Source organism: Dermacentor andersoni, chromosome 10 (genome assembly GCF_023375885.2).
Source record: "Dermacentor andersoni chromosome 10, qqDerAnde1_hic_scaffold, whole genome shotgun sequence".
Classification (NCBI taxonomy): Eukaryota; Metazoa; Arthropoda; class Arachnida; order Ixodida; family Ixodidae; genus Dermacentor; species Dermacentor andersoni.
The window spans coordinates 15,001,006-15,017,096 of record NC_092823.1 but is presented as its reverse complement, the minus strand read 5'-3'; the positions used below and the strand labels follow the sequence as shown (position 1 = coordinate 15,017,096).

Here is a 16,091-nt window from a genome sequence, read left to right as displayed (position 1 = left end):
GTGGAGGCTTGTAAGGATCGTTCGCAATCATTTTTACTAAATAATAAAACGATTCCGCGCCAAGGCCTTGCGTGGTTTAGCAGTGGAAGCGAAAATAAAAAAATAAATATATGCCCCACCGTTCAGGGGAGCCGGCGTGGCATGTACCAACTGGCGTTCAAAACGCGCGCTAAAACCGAAACCGGAAGATGTTAATATAATTCGCTTGGTGCGTTACAGTCAATTCGGCCGCTGGGCTCTATGGGAATGTCCACTCTTGTTGAAATTTCTCTCTCTATGGTTCTACACCACTCTCGCCGCGCATACAAACCTTCACATTACACAAGGTTCGGTGACAACAGACAACGGATAGAACTATCGATAACATTCCAGAAATGTCCGATACATTAAGGCGCGTCCCACGCTATGCGATAACATTTGCCAGACGGTGAAAAGCACTCACCTGAAAAACATAAACAAGTCCACGTGTCAATGCCCGCGTCTCAAAAAGCATCGTTCCTATGTTACAAACAAAATAGGAGAGCGATGCACAAAAGGACACTTATCAAAAAACGGTGTTGTGTATCTGTGTTGTTTCTTGCACCGCCATATTGTAAGCGAATGTTACGTAAGGTAGGACGGCAACCCAGGTGTTGTGTTCTACATGGCCGTACATTGCTAGGATATCGGGGATGGTCTTATTCAGGCGCTTCATAAGACAATTCATCTGCGGGTAGTAGCCAGCTGTCCTCCTGTGGCTTGTCTGACTATATTGCAGAATTGCTCGGGTGAGTTGCGCTGTAAAGGCCGTTCCTCTGTCGCTGATGTCGCAGCCAGATGTTCTCGATAAAGAATTTCGCCACTTTGGCTGCGCTACCTTTTGGCAGAGTTTTCGTTTCAGTGAAGCGTGTGAGGTAGTCCGTCGCCACGAAGGTCAATTAATTTTCAGATGTTGACGTCGGAAATGGTCACAACAAATGCATCGCGATCTGCTGAAATGGTTGGCAAGGAGGCTCGATCGGCTGTAGAATCCTGCTGGCCTTGTCGGTGGCTTCTTCCGTCGCCGACACTCTCGGCAACTCTTTGCGTAATGAGCGACGTCAGCCGTCAGGCCCGGCCAGTAATATTTTCCTGTATCCTACATAGTGTTCGGAAGAATCCGAGAAGTCTAGCAATTGGATCGTCATGTAGGACGTCCAGTACTTCTGAGTGGTCGCAGCGCTAAAGGAACAACAAAAAGTTAGTTGGCGCGCACTGGTGAGTTCCTCTAAGAGTTGGCCGTTTTAAGTCGAGAACGAAGCCAATCCTCGCCTAGAGTAGGTGGTATCTACAAGAACCCGAGCGTAGCACTCGCGGAACTGTTGCAAGCCGTGGCCGAATGGTTTAATCGCCCGGACCCGTCCTTCCGTGTCTTGCTGGCAGCGGTTCGACGCCGTGCTGCGTGACGCCTTTCCTCCCTTTTTTTTTTTAACGCCACGCAGGACTGAGCTCGACAGTCTTTCACCAGATGGCCGGAACATAATACTTAAGATTTGGTTCCAGATTTGTTCTTTCAGGAGGAGCTCCTCAAATATTATATTTCTTTTATTTTCGCTTCCTAAAACGTAGCAATTTGTTGCTTATTTATTAAGTCATCGCTTTTATTATCAAATAGTAGTCCTTCGAAAAAATAACAAGCTTGGGCATGCCTTTGTGTTACGTAAAAAAAATACACTGTCGGGCCTTGTAGCATGGACGTACTGAGGAATTCGGGACATTGCACCTTCACCATCCCGTGGAACTTCACGGCAATCCAACTGCGTAACTGAAGACGCAAAACTTTATACAATTTTATTTCTGTATAATAGCCGAGTATCAAAAAGTTTCAACTGTCTGCGGCAATAGACTAGCCCCTTGTAACATCATATGCATTTATGGCACTTAGTTGGAACATTGGTGGTGCGTTAAAGCAGTGTTTTGGTCGGGGATGGCCGGTCATGTCACACGACAGGAGTAGATGGTTTTGCACCCTCTCAGCAGAAGGCACACTGCGTTTAAGAAGCGCGAAATTTCAATCGTAAAGCGATTTATTCCAGCTGGTGTTTTGAACCGTAACCGGGGTCTGTTTCCACTCGCATGGTTTTTCAGGCAACAGGGCAGGAGAGGGAGTGTACATGGCTGTGCACACGTTGAGCGTGCATGCGTGTTTACCTGTATTCGCGTGAGCGCACTGGTTGTGTCTTAGTATTTGAATATGCTTGCACACGGGTGCGTGTAAGCGTGTTCGAGCATACGCATGTTTGTGTTTGCGTGCAGTTCCGTGTGCGTGCTTGTGTGCAAGCACGGGCACATGTAAATGTGAATGTGGGCGAACATGTGTCGTATCTCTATGTGTGTGCGTTTCTGTGAGTGTGCGTGAAAGTGCGTGCGCGTGTGTGTGTGCGTTTGAGCGAGCGAGCTTGCGAGCATTTCCTCGCTTACACCTGTGGGGGGGGATGGGATACAGAGTTTATTTAAACCCACATTTAAATATAAGAGACTAGAGCTCAGTAATGTGGTAAGTTCGGCTAGTTGGTGATTCATCATCATACCTTGCTGGTGGAGAAGCGCACTGACACGGACGGGTCGGTGTGTAAACACCAGACTTTTGGAACACAAAAAGTCACTGGGGGGCGGGGGGGGGGGGGGGAACACTCATTTCCACATTAAAGGGCACTGCTCACAACATGGGTGATGGCCGCTTTACAATGACACTACAGTTTTATCGCACCATAAGGATCAGCTGTCTAGGGAAATAATCGAAGCTTTTCACATTCACAAGAGAGGAGAGGGTTGTATCAGTCAGCCATCTGTACATCTAAGCCATGGTGAGGTTGCCATTTTCGAAGTACACTAAAGGAAAAGATTGCGTTAAAAAGTGTTTGTTAGGGGTGCAAAAAATACGATAGGATTGCACACCATGATAGAAAAGTGCCATATGTTTGACGCCCGAGTATGCGAGGGCAAATCATATTTAAAAAATGCCTTTAATCTTGCCTTGATTTTCTTTGACGTTTGAGGGTGCGAAGGTATATAAATATGAAGTATGAGTTTTGAAATAAACTAGTTGCGAGTGCTGTGAGTGTCGTCTTGTGCGTCTTCTCTGTGTCCGTGTCAGTGCGCTGCTTCACCAGCAAAGGATGATGAGACAAGAGCGAATTGCATTGCATTTATAGCATTATCTCTTTCTGAAAGTGCGATCAACGCAAAAAACAAAAGAGAACTCAGTTCGCTTCCACTCTGTGAAGAAGTATGATGAGCAAAGCTGTCTATGTGGGCCCCTTAATGGTGAACTGCACCTCCACCGCCGGTCGGCCCGGCATATCACTATCCTCGGGATCCGCCGAGGTATGGGGAGTTCTTGACTCCTGCGTCACTTCCGCTGCGGGTCGGCCCAGCATTGCACTATCTTCGGGATTTTGTTCTACAGGCGGACACGATAGTAGGGAAAGTAGCCCTTAAGAGGAAGCTTTAGCACGGATGGGCCTAACTAAATACATGTAAAAGGAACATTAGTTTTTCTCGGAAACTACTGCACCAAATTTGAAGAGGTTTGTTGCATATAAAATAAAAATTTTAAATTCAGTGACTGCTGGTTACAAATTCTTGATTTACGTAATCTTTCTTTTTGTTGAAATTGGCAAGAAATCGCAAATTTTCAGAAAACCAAACTATCAAGTTTACAACTCTGTTTTTCAGCAATAAAAAATAATATCACAGTTATGTGCCTTGCATCTAACAGTACATCTAATTGGAGAAAATTTATATATTACACATCAATTTTAAAAAAATTACTGAACAGGAAATACAGCTTTTGCCGAACCCTTGTACACAATGTTACAAATTCACCTAAGCTATAAATTGGCATGTCGAATTCGTCCGCTTTGAATGATCCAATGGATGCCGTTTACAGAACCGCGATATCTGTTTGTGATGCAGAAGTAATAATTTGTAAACTTCGTGCTATTTCTTGTTCTCATTTTCCGAATTTTCGGAATTTTTTTAACAAACTTCAAGCCCTAAATCAAAATTCAGCTTTCAACAGTCAGTAAAATTTACTTTTGTTTCTTAAATGCAACAAATTTCATTAAAAGCGGTCCAGCAGTTATCTCAGAAAAGTGTTCCTGCGTTTTGCAACTATTCGAATAGGCCACGTTGGAGTTGGGCCCGAGCTAAAGTTTCCTCTTAACCGCTTCGCTGTAACAAAACAAAAAGAACAGAAGAGAAAAGAACGCCTCAGCCGTCAATATCGCCGCCCTAGATTTCGGCAGGATGGCACAGTCAGCACCGGTATGGCTCCGTGAGCAACTACGAAGGTGTTCACTTTGGTTATATTCCTTCCCTCGGCGGCAGCGCATTGTCTTGATGCCAGCTACGCGCTAAATATGCACCATCATTGCGTCATGCATCGCTGCAGCGATCAAGCAAGCTTTCAACGGAGCACATTCACTGCTATATTGACCCTAAGACTTTAAACTGCTTCCCTTCCCAACAACAGAGTGGATAAAAATCTAAAGCAGACTGGGCGCCAGGAACATGCTCACGGCGCCGTACTATTGATGACAGCATTCCAAAAAGCTAGTTGTGGTCAGGATGACTGTACAGGTTTGCAAGGATTGACTGACGGGACTGGAAGGATTGACTGATTTTGACCTCGAGGGTCAAAAAGTACAATCGTCGAACTAGCGCTCCCGGTGGCAAGTGGAATACATACATCCTTCTTCTTGGAACGGATTGCAATTGACTGCTTGAATGTACCGACCACGCGTCGCGGGTCGCGTATAGAGCCAACCGTTGGCAAGCACGCGTCTAGCGTAGCAGCAGAACCGATCGCGGTTGCGATAACCCATCGTTGGCGGCGAAAAAGAAACACCCACACGCAGTTTGTAGCAATAACCGTACAAATCAATGTGGTTTTAAATATAGCTTCACTGGTCACAGTAGGAGGGCACCGAAACTTTCTCATGACGCACACCGCTGTAGTCTACAAAGAACAAAGCGCACAAAATAGATATCATACAGCCGCACCGCATTATTTCGTGTTTTCACTATTTCATTACTTTCGTGTGCATGCGCGCTAGGGCCACGCAGGCCAGGAGTAAAAGACAAGAAAAAAAAATATGGTACGCAATCCTAAGCTTTGACTTGACTGCTGTGGCACTCGCATTTATGTTCTTTACCTTAGGCGAACGCAATGCGCAAACTGAACTGGAATTTCCAATAATGGAAATTCCTATTTGGCGATTTGGTTGTATGTTGGGCTAATATATGCGTTTTTCGCCCGAGCAAGCGCTTCACTGCACTACTCTTTGCCCCCTCAATGCGGCTTCGCTGCCCTGCAGGAGTGTTCTGCGTGAGGCCGAACCTCCAGGCAAAAAGCCTGGGCGCCGCCATCTTCTTGAGAGCGGCGCCGGGGACACAATCGCGCCTAGCTCATTGAGTTTTCCCCCAAAACTGAAAAAAATGTGACTTGCTTAAACGAGAAAGATCCCACGAGTGCCCCAACAAAAAGCTTTAAGGATTACCGAAGGGTAATTGAGGGTGACGCAACGGGCTCTAGAGAGAAGGATGATGGGTGTAGCGTCACGGGGGGATCGGAATAGAGCAGATTGGGGGGTGTGAGAACAAACGCTAGTTAATGACACCAAAGTTTAAACCAAGAAAAACAAATGGGCATGCGCAGGGCATGCAATGTGGGGGGAAGATAACCGATGGTCATTATTGGTTACAGACTGAATTGCAAGAGGAGGGAAGCGTAGCAGGGGGTGGCAGAAAGTTAGGAGGGCAGATTAGATTAGGGACTACATGGCGACAATCAGCACGTGACCGGGGTTCTTGGAGGATAATGGGAGATGCCTTTGCCCTGCAGTGGGCGTGGCCAGGATGATGATGATGATGATGATGTTGATGATGAAAAGGAAGCAACAGGTCTTCGTAACATACAGGTTAGAAAGATGAGGCACCTTTGAACCCTTGAATATATTTCGCCACCCTTGGGCATACGACAAGTTTGTTTTCGAGGCGCTCGGTCCCACTGCTGCGAAAACGTGCACACAAAGGCTGCACAGTAGTTGCCAGAAATCGGGCACTCTATTTTTCTTTCATAGGGAATCTTTCTTCCACTTGGGCAGCGGATTTCGGCAGGGCGAGCTTGCGTGGGCGCGGTGGTTTACGGATCCAAGCGACAGTGAACTCCAAAATGCAGTGTTGGCTTTGAGTGGGATTCATATTGATCGCAAACCCCACGGCTAATCTTACCCCCATCCCCCCAAGTGGCTCTTTACAGGAGACAATCGTTCAGAGACATCGGATAAATAGGAATTCTGGTTCTTTCTTTTGCTTTCATTAATTTTTCTCGAAGCCCGTAACTAGAAATTTGCTGGAGCGGCTGTCCCATTTGCGACGCAACAAGTGCGACGCTACACACAGATGGAGTGGCAGTTTAATTACTCTCGTGGTCCGCGAACCGGCATCGTTGCGTACAGTATAGGAATGGTGCGTGTCAAGTCAGTGCTCGCTTCGAGCTTGTGCTCTTCATTTTGATTGAATGAAGTCTCACCTAAGTGAGCGGGGACCGATCCCGGAGGTAGTGCAATACCGGCCCGACCTGCGGCGGAGGTGAAGCAGGCTTCAAGCACTCCGCCAACTTCCAAAAATAGGTTTAATATCGTGGGTCCATATAGAACCCGTATCAGATATTAAGCTGATGAGAACAGATACTACACAAAGGGAATTTATTGAACAAAATCGGACTGAGGAACAGGAGTAATGAACCACTGAGTGTACATGTACCTTATACATTTTATAGTTCACACAAGTGTAGGCACAAGTGTGGGGTGGTTACGAGAACAAGCGTGTTGTTTTAGGTACGCCACTATATACAATTCCGATACAGTTTTATACTACTTTATACAATTTCTATACAACTATTTCTATACAACTCTATACAATTCCTATACAGTTCTATACAACTTTATACAATTTCTATACAGATCCTCTATACAAATTTTTGATACAAACTTTTATATGAGAATTTACAAGCACATCCAGCATATTTAACCAACAGTCTATAGCAATTAGGAGTATCCACCCCTAATAGGGGACAATCGGGTAGTGAAGCGTGCCATTTTTTACATGAAAGAATCGAGTGTGCCATCTTCGGAGGAAGGCTTCCTCTCCGTTGAGTTCCAATTCCTCTGCGAGTGTTTTCCACACTATAAGCCTTATTCTTTGCATCGCAGGGTAGGCTGCTCTAACTGGGCGCCTACGGGCTTCTGCTAGACTTCGTCTCTTCCAAATTACAAACATTGTGCAAATCACTCTTAGGTGTTCGAAAGGTCCGTATTTCTTTCTTGGTATTTTAAGGCCATCTATTCTAAAAGTGCGCTTAACCAGTTTCCAGATAATTTTAGCTGGTGGGCATTGAAATAAAGCATGCTGAACCGATTCATTTGCGCTACAATTCGGGCAAACTGCATTGGGAACAATCCCCATTTTATGGAGCCGCTCACGTGTCGGCAGAACTTGCCATCTGCGTTTCCAGTCATACTCTAGAATGTCGTTAGGTAACCAAGAGCGGGGCCAATCATGCCATATTTTATCCGATGTCTTCTGAAATTCTTCTGGGCTTAACTGTATGTGATCTTTTGAATAATGTTTGTGACCTTATCCTGGACAATGTTTGTGTTTGAGCATTCTGCTAGGATCATCTTTTGCGTGTTGTGAGCGGCTCTATAATATGGGGACGGGTTTTCGGCCAGCGGGCCGGATCCTCGTTTACCTGTAAATGCCATATGACATGTGCTGGCCAGATACGCCATTAGATTTTTGTCCATGTATTCGGGGATCATGCATAGGGACATGACTGTTTTTAATGCTAGAATCCTGCCAGTACTCATTATGTGTGGTAATCCAAGCCCTCCTCATTTTAGCGGGAGTTGCAGCAGATGCCTTTTAACTGACGGAGGTTTGTTATTCCAGAGAAAGGCTGATATTCGTTTGTTAAGTTGCGTGCCAATTTTCCTAGGCATAACGCCAATTCTAGCTACATAGTTCGCACAAGCACACACAGTCGTTTTGATTGCTAGAGATTGTAGTCGGAACGACAGGCATCTATGGTTTAGGGAGCTAATTGCGGGATTGGATCTTTGGACCGCTAGTTGCCATGAGGCGTCTGCCACTCCCTTGTTAGAAAAAATAATTCCTAGTGCTTTCACTGAGTCAATTATAGGAATGTTAGGTAGGGAAGTGGGCGGGAAGGAACCAAATAGCAACGCTTTACTTTTCTCTTCGTTTATACGGGCACCAAATAATGCAGAATACTCAGCAAAGATGTCTTTGAATGCTCGAAGGCTCCGCTCATCTCTAAAAAACAAAGAAATGTCATCAGCATACGCACTGACTCTAATTTCCTCTTGCCCAGTCATAGGAAAGCCTCGAATTAGTTTTGTTGTAATTATGTTTCTGAGTAACGGATCCAGCGAAAGAATAAAAAGGGAAGGGCTAAGTGGGCAACCTTGCCGGACCCCTCTATAAAGAGGAAAACTAGATGTAATTGTTCCGTTCACTAAAATTTCACTTGTGATATTTTCGTACAAGAGCCTAATGCTGCGTATGAAGTTTGGGGGTAGTTTTAGTAATTCTAGGATTAAAAAGATATAGTTATGTCTGACTCGGTCAAAAGCTTTTTCTTGGTCCACTGATATGAACACTCCACGCACTTCCTTAGCCTGGGCAAATTCGAACACGTCGCGGGTGATCATCAGATTCGTGTAAATGGATCGTCCTGGTACCTCGCAAGATTGATATGGGGAGATTATCGAAGGCAGAAGTTTTGCAAGTCGCATTTGCAGTAATGTAGCAACTAGTTTATAATCAGTGTTTAGCAATGTTATCGGACGCCATGATTTAATGTCAGTCAGGGGAGCTCCTTCCTTCAGCATGAGTGAAATGCGTCCTCTACTGAAGGAGGCGGGCTTCTTCCCCTCCTAGATCACCATTTTAATCATTTGGAGTAACGTATGACCAATTGCTTCAAAGAAAGTCTTATAAAATTTTGTTGTTAATTCATCACACCCGGGCGCTGTTCCTGTACTCATGGCGTCCAGGGCATGTTTCATAGTGTCTAGGTTCATGTTTTCTGTAACACACGCGAGGTCTTCTTCTTCAAGGGGTGATATGTGGCGACACAGATCACGGACTCTTGTTGTGATATCTGAAGGTTCACTGAAATCGTCGATTCCAAAAGGATCTACTAAATGTACACGAATGCGTGACTCGATTTTGGATGGGTCAGTCGTGAGAGATCCGTCTGGCAGTGCAATTTCAGAGATGCGCACCCTTGCATTACCTATAACGGAGATGCCAGTGCCCTTAGTGCTCACATATTCCTGTTCTTCACCCTCGAGAATGAATCTTTTCCTTACAAGTCGGTCATGTTTTGTCTCCAAAACTTCTAGGTACTCCTTTGTACAGCTCGTTAATGTATTTGCCCATTTAATTATTTGCATTCGGCGCGTTATTTCCTTTAGTTGTTTAGTAATTATTCTATGTCTCGCCTTCCCCTCATCCTGTAGGATTTTTTTCCAAACTTCTTTCAAGTGGTCCCAACTTGATGGGGACATCGTTGAGAGGTTGTGAACGCTTGCTGTTACTGCGGTGTGATGTTTTCGATACATTCGTCATCTTGGAGGACTGCGGGATCTAAACGCCATCTATCATGTGACTGGTTGCGACCGGCACTACCTCGTAACGTCACTGCTACAGGGCAATGATCCGTTTTGCGCTGAAGAGTGACAGGGAGGGATGTTATCTCGCACCCGAGTAGCGTGGGTAGTAACGAATCAGGTAAATACACCCGGTCGATTCTACTTTTAGTGCGGTAACCGAATCTCGTGGCTTCAAAGCGGTCATGGTGGAGAGAGATCCACGCATCTGATAGTAGGAGATGTCGAAGTATGTTAACGAGCTCCCTGGCATTATAAGTCGAACCACCCTGCCCTGGGCCTCTGATGTCTCTAGTTCAATCAACGACACAGTTGAAGTCTCCAAGTAAGACATGAGGGATTGGTTCAAGAAGCAACGGGTAAAGGTTTTTGTAAAATTGGTTGGTTAAGGATCTAGTAACCGGCGCGTAAATGTTCAGAAATCTAATTTTCCTTCCGTCTATGTACATATCAGTAATGAGTGTGCGTCCACTCGCCCCAAATATGCAATGCGCTTTTTCCCGGAATTTTCTGGTGAGGAAGATGGTGCCCACTCCACATGATTTCGCGTTAGTTAGTGAGAAGTAGGCAGAGACATTATGCTCCCGCTGAAATAAGGCCACCTCAAGCGGGGTTCGAAAGTTTGTCTCCTGTAAGAAGAGGACATCAACACCAAGTTCTCTTGCCAATTTGAGGACAACTTTGTTTGTGCCTGTCCCTGAATCCTCTATCATTAAAGGATGCGAATCTGAAGACACTCATGAGAGCCTGGTCTTGTTAATATAAGTATAACTGGAGCGAGAGGGCACACACTCAGTACAAGTAGTGCAAAGTGCAACGAGAAACATGACTATTAGTTATTAGACGTATAAGCAAATTATGAGGGGCGAGGAGTTCTGTAGAAGTATTATTCCTGCATGTCGCCATCACTCAGTGATGATCTCTCATGCAGTTTAGGCGAGTGTTCACGGGCCTTTTTGGATTTCATGCAGCGAACTGCGTCGCTATCACTACTGTTCTCATCCTTAGGCCGTCGTATTTGGGTGGAGGCGTCATGGTCAATAGACAATGGGCTATTCCTATCCGGGCTATGCCCTCCTTCCTTGTTTCTTCCATGTGAACGAGATCTGTGCCTCGGCTTATTCATTTTACTTCGATCATCAGGAGGTGTTTTCAATGATTCCTTTGTGTCAGGAATTCCCGAATGACCTTCCAAGCACGTGGAGGGTTTATCCATCCCTTCTTCGGTTATGGCATAGCGCCCACTAGCCACTATTGGTCTTGAATCATTCATGAACACTGATTGGCTAAGTGAGTCATTGTTATGTCGTTGCACCTGTTCGACACTAGTCTGATTAAGGTTCGAATCCTCGTGCGGCTCAGTCTCGGAGGAGGCCGCTCCAGAAGCGACCTCCACAGAGACAGAGCCCGCAGAGGGTTCAGTCTCCGAGGAGACTGTGCAAGGGGTTGTTGACTCTTTCGTGAGAGAGCTACCGCTAACGGTATGGCACGGCTCACTATCCGACCAGGAGGCAAGTGGGGACGAGCGCTGAGCAGGCGGTTTGAGGACCTGTAAATTAGGTTTAACTGCCGTCATCTTCGGCAGTGGGGATGGCCTGATGGTAGCTGAGCTGGCTGGTGGAAAGCCGCGGACGGCGGCTTTCCAGGCCGAGAAGCGAGATCCTTCACATCACTTCATTGTACTACTGCCGCGTGGGCGCCCTGCCGACATTGGTAACCTCAGCAACAGCCTGGGCAATATTATAAAATTCAGCCTGTCTAGAGACTCAACGCTCCCTATCTCACGGATGAACGCGCAACGCCTCAGTCTTTCGCTGTTAACGAAACGCTGTCGCGTAGAAACGAGACCCGAGTGCAAGCTTGTTTGTAACGCAAAACCAACGAAGGCAACCTCGTAGAAAACGGAACAGGCGAGCGGAAAACACGCGCAAGGGGAATGCTTACTTCCGTCTGAATGCGACCGCTCAAGGTGACCTTCTTTGAGGGCTTCGTTTCAAGCCCGTATACTACGCGCATTTCCTTCATTTCTTTTTATTTACCGCAAGGCCCACTAAAAATTTTGATACGGCACAGGCCGGGACGGATCGCAACGTGTCGAATCGACCGGTAGAATTAGGTAGCCTGCCCCATGTACGAAGACGAGCAACATAGAAGTGAATGAAAAAATAAATATAGAAAACGCTGCACACTCCTTCCAACCGGAAACATAGAGGGGAGATAGATCGTCAACTGAAACACAGGCATTGTAAAAAAAAGTGCTACCTCATCATCTTTACCATTACCGTGTGTGCGTGTGTATGTATATATGCATGTATATATATGTGTGCGTGTATATATATATATATATATATATATATATATATATATATATATATATATATATATATATATATATATATACATATATATATACACGCACACATGCTAGCATGGCTAAAGCTCAGCCTTGCACAAGAACCACCCCTTTCCCAAACCCCTTTGAAACATTTAAATGAGAAACACGAGTACAACGAGGTCGTTCGAAACTGGCGCGAAGACGCATTGGCGTCATCTGTGTACGGAACTAGGAAAACCTGCGGACTTTGCCATACAGAAAGAAAGGTAGATGGCGCGAGCTAACGCTCCATTGCATACTAAGAACGAGAGCCAGTGAATAATGGCAGAAACGTCTTGGGAAGAGAGAGAAAAAAAAAAGACACGCAAAGGTTGTTGGCTTGTGCAAGCACTCTATGTTAGAGCGAGTAAAGAGCATAGCATCTTCTACAAGAGCAGCTACAAAAAGAAGAAGAACGTGAGAGAGGGTAAGACACAGGCGTGCTTCTTTGGAATGTACAGCATGCAGCACACACTATAAAGTGCCAAAGAGACGGGGAAAGCAGATGGCGCGAAGGTGTATGTCCTCAAAGCTTGAAAGCAATTTCTAAATTACAACATCTGCCGAAGTCCACCTACTCTCATCAGGTTGCTCCCGCCTTCAGTCGCATTTAAAGTAAAATTACAGTCGCCTCAAAGGCAGAGAGAGAGAGAGAAAATAAGAACACTTGCTTCGCGCAGCTGCAGCCGTTCAAATTTTACACCAAGAGCACTCCTGAAAGCACAAAGTCCGCTGCCGCCTGGGCGCAATGCGCTCGCTTCAGTAAATTGCCGTGCTGGCCTCGGCAACCAAGAGGTGTCGTGCGGCAGACTGCTGCATTGTAGCACACCAGAAACCGTGCAGACGTCAGCGATCGTCTCGACATCGCTGCTAGCGCTCGAAGGGACGATGTCCCAAACCACGTCCGCCGGGCCGGCGGGAGCTCGATACCCTTCACGAAACATCTACGTATACACCGCCGCACGGCCACGACGGAATCGCTGACATCCTGCACGCAGCTGCATTGTGTCGCGCCGGCAATCGTTGAAACACCACGCAGGCGTCGGCGTCGGCCCCGACATGGTTGCGAGCGCTGGAAGAGACAAAGTCCGAAACCGCGTGTGTCGGGGCGGTGCGAGCGCGACGCCTTTGACGCAACTTTTGCGTACAAGCCGCCGCACGGCCACGACAGAGCCGGTGTCACCCTGCAGAGGGCTGCACTATAGCACGCCGGGAACCGGGAAAGAACCGCGCAGACGTCGTCGTGGGCCGCGACGTTGCCGCGAGCACGCGAAGAGACAAAATCCGAAACGACGTCAGCCGGGGCGTCGAGCACGCCGCCCGCACTGTTCGCACTCGCGCTAGCGTGTCTCGAATCGATCGGCCGGGGGCCCCGTAGGGGGACAGAAAGGCGATTGTTCAGGAAACCGTACTGGCCATTGGCGAGAAATTGCCGTTCGCGCATTCGGTGGACGCGCTGCGCTTTCACGACTTCGGCATTGTGCTGCCGACGTAAGCTTTCAATCTTGCTCGCGGCGTTACGAGGCGTCACGATTTTCGCCAAACGCTCGTCGAAAGTGCCACGAGTACGGCCCCATGGAGGTCTGGGTACTTATCGCTGCTATTATATGGGGGTCCCAGAGAGCAGTCGCCCCCAAAGCGACCTGGGTGTTTGATATGCGGCGGGCTTCGTGCCCGTCAAGCGTGTCCCCGGTATCGCTTCCGTGGATCCCACAGCTGACGTCTGCAGCCTCATCCGCTTGATGCGTTAGGGGCTGGTTGTCGGACGACGCTTTTTGCACGATATCGAAGTGTGTTCCGCATCGTCCTCGGACGAGTTAAATACGAAAGCGCCGAAGGCGCGGGCGTGACCCGTCGCCTAGCGGCTTTGCCGTCTCGGCTACGTTGCAAGTGTCGGTCGGTCGACCACTGCTGCGGGCTCGAGAGAAACCGCAAGCCGCGATCGAGTCGACACAACCGGTCTATCGAGAATGTTACGTGCTTCTTGCCGCGTGGCGACACCGACGGCGCCGTAGCGAGCTCGAACGCCGTCGTCTCCGACTGTGCAAAGTGCTACCCTTTGCGAGAACGAAGCGTGTTGGGGCGCCTGAAGGTGGCCTCGGCATCGCAAAAACGGCGTCCGGCCTGCTTGAAAGGCCGGATGCGCAGTTGAACGATTACCTGGTTGATCCTGCCAGTAATCATATGCTTGTCTCAAAGATTAAGCCATGCATGTCTAAGTACATGCCGAAATAAGGCGAAACCGCGAATGGCTCATTAAATCAGTTATGGTTCCTGAGATCGTTTCTTCCTACTTGGATAACTGTGGCGATTCTAGAGCTAATACATGCAGTGAGCCTGAAGCCCTTTGGGCGACGGGTGCTTTTATTAGTCCAAGATCGATCGGGTTTCGGCCCGTATTGTGTGGTGACTCTGGATAACTTTGTGCTGATCGCATGGCCACGAGCCGGCGACGTTTCTTTCAAGTGCCTGCCTTATCAACTCTCGATGGTAGGTTACTTGCTTACCATCGTTGTTACGGGTAACGGAGAATCAGGGTTCGATTCCGGAGAGGGAGCCTGAGAAACGGCTACCACATCCAAGGAAGGCAGCAAGCGCGCAAATTACCCACTCCCGGCACGGGGAGGTAGTGACGAGAAATAACAATACGGGGCTCTTTTGAGGCCCCGTAATTGGAATGAGTACACTCTAAATCCTTTAACGTGGATCAATTGGAGGGCAAGTCTGGTGCCAGCAGCCACGGTAATTCTAGCTCCAATAGCGTTTAAAAAGCTCGTAGTTGGATCTCACTTCCAGACGAGTAGTGCATCTACCCGATGCGACGGCTCGGACTGAACATCATGCCTGTCCTTTCTTGGTGCACTTCATTGTGTGCCGCGAGAAGGCCGGTGCTTTTACTTTGAAAAAATTAGAGTGCTCAACGCAGGCGAGTCGCCTGAATAAACTTGCATGGAATAATAGAACAAGACCTCGTTTCTGTTCTGTTGGTTTTTGGAATACGAGGTAATGATTAAGAGGGACAGACTGGGGCATTCGTGTTGCGGCGCTAGAGGTGAAATTCTTGGACCGTCGCAAGACGAACTACTGCGAAAGCATTTGCCAAGAATGTTTTCTTTGATCAAGAACGAAAGTCAGAGGTTCGAAGGCGATCAGGTACCGTCCTAGTTCTGACCATAAACGATGCCAACCAGCGATCCGCCTGAGTTACTCAAATGACTCGGCGGGCAGCTTCCGGGAAACCAAAGTGTTTGGATTCCGGGGGAAGTGTCGTTGCAAAGCTGAAACTTAAAGAAATTGACGGAAGGGCACGACCAGGAGTGGAGCCTGCGGCTTAATTTGACTCAACACGGGAAAACTTACCCGGCCCGGACACTGGGAGGATTGACAGATTGAGAGCTCTTTCTTGACTCGGTGGATGCTGTTGCATGGCCGTTCTTAGTTGGTGGAGCGATTTGTCTGGTTAATTCCGATAACGAACGAGACTCTAGCCTATTAAATAGGTGCGGGGTTCCCAGCACCTTACAACCTTCTTAGAGGGACAAGCGGCTCCTAGCCGCACGAAACAGAGCAATAACAGGTCTGTGAAGCCCTTAGATGTCCAGGGTCGCACGCGCGCTACACTGAAGGAAGCAGCGTGTCTTTATCCCTGTCTGAAAAGACTGGGTAACCCGTGGAACTTCTTTTGTGATTGGGATAGGGGCTTGCAATCGTTCCCCTTGAACGAGGAATTCCCAGTAAGCGCGAGTCATAAGCTCGCGTTGATTACGTCCCTTGCCCTTTGTACACACCGCCCGTCGCTACTACCTATTGAATGATTTAGTGAGGTCTTCGGACCGATGTCCGGCGCGGCCTTTCGGTTGCGCCGGTCTGTTGGAAAGATGACCAAACTTGATCATTTAGAGGAAGTAAAAGTCGTAACAAGGTTTCCGTAGTTGAACCTGCGGAAGGATCATTACCGGATTGTGCAGGGTGGCGAGCGCCATTGCTTCTACCCC

General features: G+C 47.6%; 1 non-coding gene across 1 annotated transcript; it reads right to left on the bottom strand.

Annotated features, from left to right (window-relative positions):
* Positions 1-6,561: 6,561 nt before the first annotated feature.
* Positions 6,562-6,751, bottom strand: LOC126519395 (U2 spliceosomal RNA). Its single transcript, XR_007596599.1, has one exon. It is a non-coding gene; the product is annotated as a U2 spliceosomal RNA (small nuclear RNA).
* Between the last annotated feature and the right edge of the window lie 9,340 nt (positions 6,752-16,091).